Source organism: Ambystoma mexicanum, chromosome 5q (assembly GCF_040938575.1).
Source record: "Ambystoma mexicanum isolate Mex_15411 chromosome 5q, UKY_AmexF1_1, whole genome shotgun sequence".
In the NCBI taxonomy this organism is placed as follows: Eukaryota; Metazoa; Chordata; class Amphibia; order Caudata; family Ambystomatidae; genus Ambystoma; species Ambystoma mexicanum.
In genome coordinates this window covers 978,852,036-978,864,060 of record NC_090933.1, presented here as the reverse complement: position 1 = coordinate 978,864,060, position 12,025 = coordinate 978,852,036, and positions in this window count along the sequence as shown.

Below are 12,025 nucleotides of genomic sequence, written 5' to 3'. Positions count from 1 at the left end.
TTGTGGCAGATTCTGGGCCAAGTTGGGATATCCGATTACCTCTGGTCCTAATGGCCATCAGATCTACCCCTTCATCTGCAACCAAAATGTCACCATTTGAGTTGATGACTGGACGCAAGATGGTGCTTCCTCAGCATTTGCTCTACAGGACCCAAGAGCAGACACTGATAAATGCCTCCACTACTCATGAGTATGTGGAGAATTTAAGGAAACACCTCCAACATGCTTTTGCTTATGCTCAGCGGAATCTAGAAAGATCAGCTGATAGCATGAAGACCCACTATGACCTGAAAACTTCCAGGAAGGAATATCAGGTGGGGGACCGGGTCTATCTATACAACTTCCAAAGAAACCAGGCAAAACAGCGGAAATTCTTGCCTACATGGAAGGGACCCTTTGAGATCATCGACAAGATCTCCCCTGTGGCCTACAAAATCCACATCCCCAAAGGTCCTTTGGCAGCGGGGGAAGACAAGTGGGTCCACATAAACCAGTTGAAATGTTGCCATCCCAGGCACACTCTGCAACAACTGGAGGAATCCTCTGGAATCCTAGAGGGTACTGTCTCAGACTAATTCAGTTCCAACCATAAAACATACCACATCTAGTCTCTAAAATATTGTGATTTGCATGAAACTGTCTCTTAGTTATACTGTTTTTTTTCAAAATAAGAATGTAATGTTTCGTTATGATGAAATGCATATGCTGCCCCACTATCTCAACAGTGGTGGAAGAAATGTCCATGAATAGGTATTGCCGCTCTTCCTTTGTCGTCCTAGGAGAAAGAAAACCTTGAGACGGGCCAAGGAGGACGATCCGGAGACCGGGAGCAGAGACGCAATGGGCCCAGAGTACCGCCCAATATTCCCATCAGGACCGGCGAGGAGAACCGATCGATCCGACCGGATGGAGAAAAAAATGCTGAACTGTGCCATCTATTGGAAGAAGATGAGGAAACATCCCAGGTCTTGCGAGTCCCATTAGTGAAATAGAATGGCTATCGCAAGAGGGGGGCTTGTGGGATGTTTTTATCCACGCATCCAAGCCCTACCTCAAAACTGTGCAGTACTGACATGGAAAACATCATGATGGCCAGAGCTTCCCAGAAAATGCACAGGGAAATGCATGAAGAATAGGCTGCCACTCATTTTTGCCGATGTTATGGGCACAGAAGGACACTGCCTAAAACCACCAGTGGACTACCCACACAGTAGTCTGAAACCATTGGGAATGGCAATGCTGATTGCCAAAAGCAAACCCATAACTGTGGAGAATTCATTTTCTTAAATCCCAAAAAGGGGTGCAGTACCAGTACTCACCACTATCAAAAAGCCGGCGTTTTAAAACAACACCAGATTTTACTTGTTTGTAGAAAACTGAATAAATGAACCCAAAGCAAGCCAAAGAAAGACTTACTGAGAGGTGGATCCAATGTAAAGTTATATTCTGAAGTGACTTGAAGGTTTATAACAAGACTGGCTGAGCTGTGGATTTCAGCAGTTTAAGTAAATTTGGACTGAAAGACACTAAAAATCTAAATGTTTAAAAGAAATGAGTGACCTACTTTGAATGTCACATAGGTTGCAATTGTTTAAATGTCATAGTTTTAAACTTAGAATCAGCATTCTAGCAGCATATGTAAACATTGTCTTGACTTAAACTGGGTAACAAAAAGTGACATTTTATCTGAAACTTGGCTTAAGGAACTGAATTCTGCCCACCAGCTACCCCCCATCAGGAGTGAAACTTGAGTCACAGCTGTGTTCCCAGGCCTATCTGCCTTTTGCTGGCCACACTAAGGATATGCCCTCTCTCTGATAATTGAATTAAGGGGAGCCCCCACAGAATACAGGAGCTCTGAACAAAGCCCTGTCCTGACTCAGGCAACTGTTTTATTGGCGGGAGTCGTAAATGGAGCTTCCTCCTGGAAGGACAGGGGAGGAGCAATGCCTGTGAGAGCAAGCTGGCTTGGCAGAACTGGAAAAACCAGAAATTCAACCTTGTGCTGGGGGGAAACCACACCCCTTTGGGGCCAGAACATAACTCTAAAAAGATGAATAACTCATAGTACGGACTTGTGAAAATTATTTAAATGACACCATAATTCTTGTGATTTTTCTGCCCACATTTTAAGACGTGTTAGGACCCGGTGGTATGTTCAGGGGGGTTTTAGCGGAAAAGAGGATATTACTCAAAATGTGTGCATGTGAAAAATCTGACACTTCATCAACTAATGTCCATACTCCTTGCACACATGTGTGTAAATTTGGGTTAATGTCCGACATTGCAAAATCAGTTAAAAAGTGAAATATGTGCCATTTCTGAATGCAAGCCCCCAGGAAGAGCAGAGTTTGAACAGGGGATACCTCCTGTGATATGTGAAGGGTGCATGTAATTTTAAACAAATGTGTACCTGTGCAAATATGTTTTTTGAGCAAATATAGATTGTGTGTAAAGTTGACAGGGGTGGGTTCTCTGTACCATAAACAGACCTCATCATGATGACACTTCATTTCATTCCCCCATTCAAGTGGAAGCGGATGAAGTGGCCAATGACAAGTGGAGAGGGGTAGAGCTAGTGATGCTGCACACACACCCATTTTAAAAACAGATAAAAGCAGACAGACAGGACAGATAGGGACCTTCAAATCCATTTGCAGCTGGAAGCTCTGCCGGGAAAATCCATACTTTACCTCCCTCAACCTTCAGAGAGCAGACATAGAGACTTCAAATCTATCAAATTTCCAGAACCAGAGAGAGAGCAGAGCTGACCCAGATCACTGTTAGCAGAACCAGAGAGAGCTGACCCAGATCATTGTGAAGAGACCCAGACCAGACCGGAGTCCAGTCCAAAACCTGACCAGATCCGTGGCGAGGCCTAATTCAAAAATATAGTGTGAGTACCTAGCAAAACTGTGCAGAACCAATCTCTTAGTTAAAATAATATAATTCAATCTATTTTAATCTAAGTAGAACTGCCTCCTAACTGTCACCTGTCATTTGCAAAGCTGTCACCTGTCATTTTCTAGTTGCAAGCTGCACTTGTCTTTTTGAACTTTAAAATTTCAAATCTGAAAAACTACCTTTATTTAATCGCTCATATCTCCGTAACCGTCTGTGCTAGAGACTTGCAGTAACTTGCATCTGGAAGCTGAGATCCTAGGCTGTCCTAGGACCCCAAAACGATATTGATAGTCCTTGTAGTTCCTCTGTAATCGCGCCCGGCGCACTCGGAAAAATCTGCCGCGATTTGACATTTTGCCGCGATTTGCAAGTTTCTCCACGTGTAAAAATCTGCTGCTGCTTGCCTTCCGTTAAAGAAAAAAATTTGTTTGCAACCTGACAACCATTATAGAGCATTGCTAAAGTGATCCTGAACTTATTCAAAGCATATACCACTCACCCTAAACCTCTAGAGGGAATTAAAAGCATTTTAGCATATTTTTCACTTCATTGCCAGCACATATAAAAGCATTTTGGGCCTGTGTTTCAAACTTCTGTAGGCTAAGCTTGCTGGGGTGAACTGAATCACATTTGATTGCATTTCTGAGAACTGTGTGCCTTCCTTCCATTTCCTTGCATTGCATAAAAGGGGGGGGTGAATTGTCCAAGAAAGTGATTACATTGGCCCTCATTACGACCCTGGCGGAAAGGGGTTTACGCCGGCGTAAACCATGGCGCCCCTTTCCGCCTGAGTACGAGTTCCCTTAGCGCCATGGTGATTTTAACGCCTGCTTTTAGCAGGCGTTAAAATCCATGACGCTAAGGGACCTTGTTGTTAATTAGGCCACAGTAATTTACGGTGGCGTAATTAACGCCTTCCCCACTCCCATTATACCCTATGGGGCAGAAATGGGAATGGGGAAGGGTAAATGGGGATTGGGGACTTACCGCCCCGCCAAGGTCGGAATGGGGCGGTAAGTCCGCCAACCACCATGGCGGAGTTGGCAGCTTAGCGCCATGGACCATGGTGCAAATAGCACCATGGATCTCCGCCAAGGTCGTAATGAGGGCCATTGTCTTTTGCTGAAATCCTATCAAGTGATTTTCTGTGCTGCATTTCATTCAACATTGCATCCATTTGAACTCTATAAAGCATTCTCTATCACATTATTCTTCTGTCCCTATTGACCAGTGTGCTACCTTATCCATTTCATGTCAACTCCTTAGTGATTATAAAGAAGTGTGCTAGTGCCAGATTCTCCGTTGTTAATCTTTATCATATCAGATTAAGTGTGATATTCAATTATTAATTTATTATAAAGCGTGATATATATATACATTGTTTAAATTCTCAAATAAACCTTTAACTTGCAAAACAGAACTACTTCTTGGCTCAGTGGGGTCAGGAGGATTCCAAGAGAGGGGTGTTATATAGGGGTAGTCATCCAGAACGCATGAACTGGACATAAAGATATATCAATAAGGGTTTCCATTCAGTATCCCAGACTAGGCATTGACTTAGCTGTAGTGTTGAATTGAATCCTCTTACAGGATGCATGTGACACTGACATGTAGGAGGCTGATTGCCAGATGTGACATGGATGGTGATGTTATCAGTTCAACAGGTGGTGGAGATGTACAGATGCATGTCTGTCTGGTGGCGTGTGTGCATGTGTTCTGCACTCCCCGTGTTGCATATGACGTCAGGCTCACCATTCAGCTGCTCATGCTGTTGTTTGTGTATGGATGGTGGTGCCTGGTGCAACATTCCTGTTTATTTGCTCATGTGTGTGAGTTGAAATGACATGTGTGTTGAGGAGTGTGATGCCATGTGTAAAGTTTGAAACTGCCACTCATGTACAACTGTCATGTGTGTATCAGACCATTGTACAGTGCTCTGATGCCTGTGTTCTATCCCTCCTTGTCTGCAGCGTCAACAGATGAAGAGGGCGGAGACGTTGCTGTGGAGCAAAGCGGCAGGGATCGCACCGCCAGCCGGAGACACAAGGCCCGGCCCTCCTCCCATGTTGTCATCTCGTTGGGGAGTGAGGAGTTTGTGTGCTGCATCTGTGGCCGCAGCTGCCGAGGGTAGGTCCATGAGGCGGAGGTTGGAGGTGGACTCCTCGGCAGCAGAAGGGGCAGCTGAGACCCCACAGGGTCTGATGGAGGAAGATGGCACAGAGTCATCCAGGTTGGTGGGGGGTTTGGTTGAGGAGGAGGCCGTGGAAGGGACACACACGGGGTCTGGAGGGGGGATTCCACTGGTGCTGGTGGTGCAGTCCAGGGGCAGGGACAGGAGGAAGCACAGGCTGCCTCGGAGGTGCCTGTGTGTAATCCTGTCCCCGATCCTGTGACTGCATCATCCCGCACCAGCAGGGATGCCTACGTCCAGACCCATTCTCAGGGAGGGGATGAGCGCACAACAACTGGCCTTCCTCTCCCTGCGGACGTGGCAATCTGGGACCGGGTTGAGCCTGTCCTGGCTGGGATGGCGTTGCATCAACGGGGCATGCAAGAGGACCTGCAGTGTTTTTGTGAAGACACTGCACGTTATCTCGGATTCCTCTTTGACTGCGTTGACCTACTAGGACGGGTCACCAGTGCTGGATTCCTCCATGTGCTGGCCCTTCTTCTGACTCCCTTCTCACCTGAACCCCCTATGCACCAGTCGTCCTCCGTGCCATCTTCTGGCCCATGTATCACCTGGGCATCCTGTGGAGCTGCCTCTGACCCAGCGGCCAGGCTGGTGGAGGACACATCCCTGCCACAGTGGGGAGTGGTTGGTCCAGCAGGGGTGGCCACACCAACAACTGCACCCCATCATGAGGACATGCAGGCATCAAGGGGCAGGGCACAGGCACAGCAGCAGGAGGCTCAAGGTGGGAGCGATGATGGCTCGGGGCCATCAACATCAGAGGGGCAGGCATCGGCCGGAGGGCAGGAGGACCCTGGATTGCCAGTGTCTTCCATGTGGCAGCGGTTGGGCGAGCACATAGATGCGTAGCGGCGGCGGGCGGAAGAGGCACGGCTCACTATGGTCAGGGCGGAGAACACCATGCGCAGGGCGCTGAGGCGGGCCGAGTGCCTCGAGGCAATTCGCAGGGAGTTGGAGGTGGACATGGTGTTATCCCTGCGAAACCTCGGGGCCACGGAACAGGCCCGCCTCCAGGAAAGAGAACAGGAGTTCGATGATGCCCTGGCCCGGGAAATCGGCAAGTGAGCCGTAGGACTTGCCTGCCGCCATTGTATATATTTAGTTAGTGTTAGGTTTCATTTATGTTTTTCTTTTATGTGGGGCGCTTGGACTATGCCCCACCTTTTTTTTTAGATAAAAGGCAGTCTTTTTTGTAGGTTTCATTTCTATAGTTGGGCTCATGGACCCTGGATTTGTTATTTGTATATAGTTGAACTGTGGATTTATCATCATTTTTTTAATTTCACCATGGAGCAATGGATTTTACTTATTTCTTTCCCTTTGGATTTGCTTTGTTGGACAGAGAATTTGGACACAGTTTCATTTGGATTTATTTGGATTCTGATTTGATATATTTGTTTCATTTTGGGACATGCTGCATTTTATTTCTTATTTCCATTATTGTGTGTTTTCATTTAATTCCCTTCATTTTGTGTTCAATACATTTTTGTTTCATACTTCAATGTGTGGTATTCTCTCATTGGTTTCATGCATGTCACGATGTGGGTTTTCACACTCACTGCCACCCATTGTGTGTGTGTGACGGACATGTGTTGATGTACATACTTGCCATTCGGGTTGTTTGGGTCTTTGGACAGGGGTGGCGTGCGGTGGGATTTGGGTGGCCATGAGGCCCATGATTGTGGATCATGATGACGTGTTGGAGGGGGATATGAGTCGGGGCCTGCTGGCAGGTGCCTGTCACTGCTGGGTGGGTGGGGGCCAGGGGAACATGGGTCAGGGCCTGCTGGCAGGTGCTCATCACTGCTGGGTGGGTGGGGATGCAGGGGGACATGAGTCGGGGCTCACTGGTGCATGGTAACGTGGGCTGGCTGGGGGGCATGCCCAGGGTGGATGGGTTACCTGCAGGGCATGGCCAGGGTGGATGGGCTGCCTGCAGGGCATGGCTAGGGGTGCAGGGTAGTCCCCTGTGGTGTGGGCTGCCTGCAGGGCCTGGGGAGGGATCAGAGGGCACACCTGGGAGGATCCACACTGCCAATTCGCACGTGAAACTCCCCACGCACCCCCCAGTAATACACGTACCCCGCTCGACCAGCAAAATTGCGTGTGTAATTCCCCACGCACCCCTCAGAATACACGTACCCCGCTCGACCAGCAAAATTGCGTGTGTAATTCCCCACGCACCCCTCAGAATACACGTACCCCGCACGACCAGTGAAATTGCGTGTGTAATTCCCTGCGCATCCCCAGTAATACACGTACCCCGCTCGACCAACGAAATTGCGTGTGTAATTCCCCACGCACCCCCAGTAATACACGGAGCCCGCTCGACCAGTGAAATTGCATGTGTAATTCCCTGTGCACCCCTCAGAATACACGTACCCCGCTCGACCAGCAAAATTGCGTGTGTAATTCCCCACGCACCCCTCAGAATACACGTACCCCGCACGACCAGTGAAATTGCGTGTGTAATTCCCTGCGCATCCCCAGTAATACACGTACCCCGCTCGACCAACGAAATTGCGTGTGTAATTCCCCACGCACCCCCAGTAATACACGTACCCCGCACGACCAGTGAAATTGCGTGTGTAATTCCCTGCGCATCCCCAGTAATACACGTACCCCGCTCGACCAACGAAATTGCGTGTGTAATTCCCCACGCACCCCCAGTAATACACGGAGCCCGCTCGACCAGTGAAATTGCATGTGTAATTCCCTGTGCACCCCTCAGAATACACGTACCCCGCTCGACCAGCGAAACTGCATGTGTAATTCCCTGCGCACCCCTCAGAATACACGTACCCCGCTCGACCAGCGAAATTGCATGTGTAATTCCCTGCACACCCCCAGTAATATACGTACCCCGATCCGACCAGCGAAATTGCGTGTGTAATTCCCTGCGCACCCACAGTAATACACGTACCCCGCTCGAACAGCGAAATTGCGTGTGTAATTCCCCGCGCACCCCTCAGAATACACGTACCCCGCTCGACCAGCGAAATTGCATGTGTAATTCCCTGCACACCCCCAGTAATATACATACCCCGCTCGACCAGCGAAATTGTGTGTGTAATTCCCTGCGCACCCCTCAGAATACACGTACCCCGCTCGACCAGCGAAATTGCGTGTGTAATTCCCAGCGCACCCCTCAGAATACACGTACCCCACTCGCGCTAGCGAAATCGTGTGTGAAACTCCCCGTGCACCCCCAGAAATACGCGCATGCAGCCCATCCACCCTCAACATTCCCCACATGCAGCCCATCACCCCAGTGCATGCCCCACTGGCTGCCCACACTACAGGGTGGAGTTTTACATGCATTTTCGCTAGCACGAGAGGGGTACGTGTATTCTGAGGAGTGCGCAGGGAATTTTACATGCGATTTCGCTAGCGCGAGTGGGGTACGTGTATTCTGAGGGGTGCGCAGGGAATTTGCCACACATTTTCGTGGTTGGGGGGCTGTATGCTGGTCCACTGGGCTTTGCGCCATGCACTGGATTTGTGCGCTGTTCATGGCGCACAGGGCCGGTTTGGGGGCATAACTGGCACTGCTGCAGGGTTGCTGTGCCACTCTGCGCCACGGCTGGTTCTGGATGTTAAAATCCATGTATACGCTGTGCGTTGAAATGGTTTTTAGCACACACGTCTGGCGCAGACTGCCGCACGCGCACACTGTGCGCCAGCCGTGTGTGCCACTTGTGCGCTGATTTCTATGAATTACCCCCTTCATTTCTTTCCTAATAAACAACTTTCAATAATTATTCGCAACCATTTTCTACATATACAGCAGCAGCACTTCATTGTTAACAAATGCTGTAAAAAAACAAAGAAAACTACAGTGCCCCATTATGAACATATTATCACATCAAACTTTCAACACAAAAATCACAAACAACTGATTAATGCCAATCATATTTTATCACAGGTAACATGAACTGCATAGTGTAAGTTCTGCAGTGAAAATGAGAAAAGTAGACAAAAAGGGGAGTTTCATACTTTCCAAAATCAAAACCACCAAAAGAGGACTATATTATAAGAAACGAACAAAATGGCCAACATATTCACTGCAACCTATCACAATGAAGTACACATTAACGAATGCAACACTACCCATTCCAAAACACCAAAACACATACAATCCCTGCTCAGCATCAAACATAGCCTCAGATATTGAACGTGGCTACAAAGCTCACTTGTAGCCGTGGGTACATGTACATTTTTCTGCAAGCCACAAATCAAGCTAAATTGGCCTTGAATTGGCCCTGAAATCTTCAAACCAAATAAGTGAACAAGTACATGAAATAACATAAACAAATAAAAATCTATACTGTATCATCCACATAAAAGTATGATTATTGCACAGAAAATGTATATTTATAGACACAGATTTAAATAAACATGCGGCTCCAGCCGCACCAAATGAAATGCAGAGTAGTACGGACGTGCTTTTTCATAGATGCGGCTATACAAGAGATCCTCTTAGACGTCTGTTGATAGCCATGGCTATCCGCAAAAACTTCAAATTCAAAATTGCATTTCCACTACACCAAATTCCCAAAACTGTCCACAACATGCCTACCAGCCCCCTTCTACTCCTCATAATCCTCCTCCACTCCCCTAGTCTCTTATAATCCCCCAAAACACTCAATGATTAGAACATTCCTCCCTACCCAAAATTTCAGATAGCCGGGACTACAACACGTCCACAACCACACAACGTGTCACTTGTTCTAAAATAGCCACGGCTGCAATGAGGGAAGTGTGTACCCACGTCTAGCAATGCTGCACACTGGCGGCTGTTTGTTAGCCGCATATACTAACAATAGCACCATCCACCAATTACAAAGACCAACACACACACATCATACATACCCTACTCATACAAACTACTAGAAATTCAAAGAAGGAATAATTTTTCCTGGAAACAGACAAATACTGCAGATATCATGGCTGCTTTCAAAACTGTGTGGCTGATTGGAGACAGTTGGCTGTTGGTTCCACGTTTTTCCAAAATGGTTAAGTCTGAGAAGTACAGGGCACACAGACATCATACTAATTTGTTGTGGAGGCAATGATTTGCGGAATTTACGAGGGGTGTCTCTTACTTTAATGATGAAACAAGACATGGAAAAAACTAATGGAACTATTTCCTCACACCATCTTTATCTTTTCCAATCTAACTCAGAGATGAAAATGGAGATGGGCCACCAGATTTAATGGTAAAATTGAGAAATCCCGGAAAAATGTTAATAAAGCAGTTTCAGCATTCATGAGAGACCACAAGCAATTATGGATTTTGAACAACAACATACAGTTCTACATTGCTAATTTCTATAGGCATGACAGAGTGCACCTAACTGATGAAGGAAATGCAGTGTTCCGTTTTAATATCAAAACAGTACTCCTGGGCCCACATTACAGAAACCTTCCACCGGTGCAAGTGCAAAGTTTGCATGGTATTAGCACTAGGGCAAAGTTTGCCCTATTTAAAAAAATACTGGGATACACTAAAAATTCCATTGCACCTCGACAAGTGCAGTTGGCATATTCAAATCACCAGAGCAAAATTTGCCCTAGTGATAGAAATATACATTTTTGATGGATTTTTACATCAGGGCAAAGTCTGCCCTAGTGCTAATACCATTCCGTATTAGCACTAGGTCAAACTTTGCCCTAGTGCATAAATGTAGTGAAAATGTATCTTTTTAGCAATAGGGCAATTTTAGCCCTGGTCCCTTTAATATGCCAAACCGCACTTGTCGAAGTGCAATGGGTTTTTAATGTGTCCCAGTGTTTTTAAAAATAGGGCTAGTGCTAATACTGTGTAAACGTTGCACTTGCACCAGTGCAAAGTTTCTGTAATCTGGCCCCTGTGCTAAAGCTCTACACTCAATGTTTCCCCAAACAGTCCTTTTAAGGACTACTTATCATATGTAAATACTGAAATAATTTTTTTTATTATAGCCGTGGCTACAGTTCATTGACTTTTATCATAGCCGCGGTTACAAAAAGTTAGTTGAGAAGGGGACTGACTTTCATTTTTATACTACACTACAGCTTGAATAATCAGTACAGAACGACAATGCTCATGTACTTATATGAAATAACTGAAAAATAATAAAAATATGTAACAATCAACTAGGGAGGCTAAAATTCCACAGCCACACAATATAAAACCATAATTGAAAATACACACCCTAAAATACATTCTATTGTACATCTAAAACCACACCACAATTCTTCCTTTACACATTAATTTTGTTAAACTATTTTCTTCTATTTCTCTCCAAATTCTCACATGTTCAGAAGTCTGAAAACACACATCCAAAATAATAAAGGTTCTCTAATACCTACCAAGCCTGTGTCCATGGCCAGGGATTTGTTTTCACCCCTGATGAGACTGTACCTAAACAAAGAACTTTCCAAAAAATATAAAACACTGACACCACAAACTATATTACTGCAAATGCAGAACTATACATACCCGCAGCTATCTGTAGTCTTTGGTAGCCTCGAATATAGCCACGAATATCGTCAAAATGGCTGAAAATAAAAATGCGTTCCTGCCCACCCAGCCCCTCACCAATGGCATCCCTTCATCTGTGCCAGTTCCCCCCCCCAGCCCTCAGACGGCCTCCTCACCTCCTCTGCCCTCTCCTTTTCACCCCAAAACACACGCTGCTTTTATGACGCAGTTTGCATGAAGATGTCGGATATTCACTGCTATAGCAGAGGCTATCGAAAGCTTTGTGCTGCAAACCCGTTCCCTACGCCCCCTCCAGCTCCCACATTTCACTTAGTGCCCTCTGGCCGTCCCCCCATCTCTACCCTGATGACATTTGCATGTTTTTTGTCCTACAAATAGCTTTTTACTGCGTTTCATTGTCCCATAAACTCGGCTATAGCTGCAAATATCTTTCGCATCGA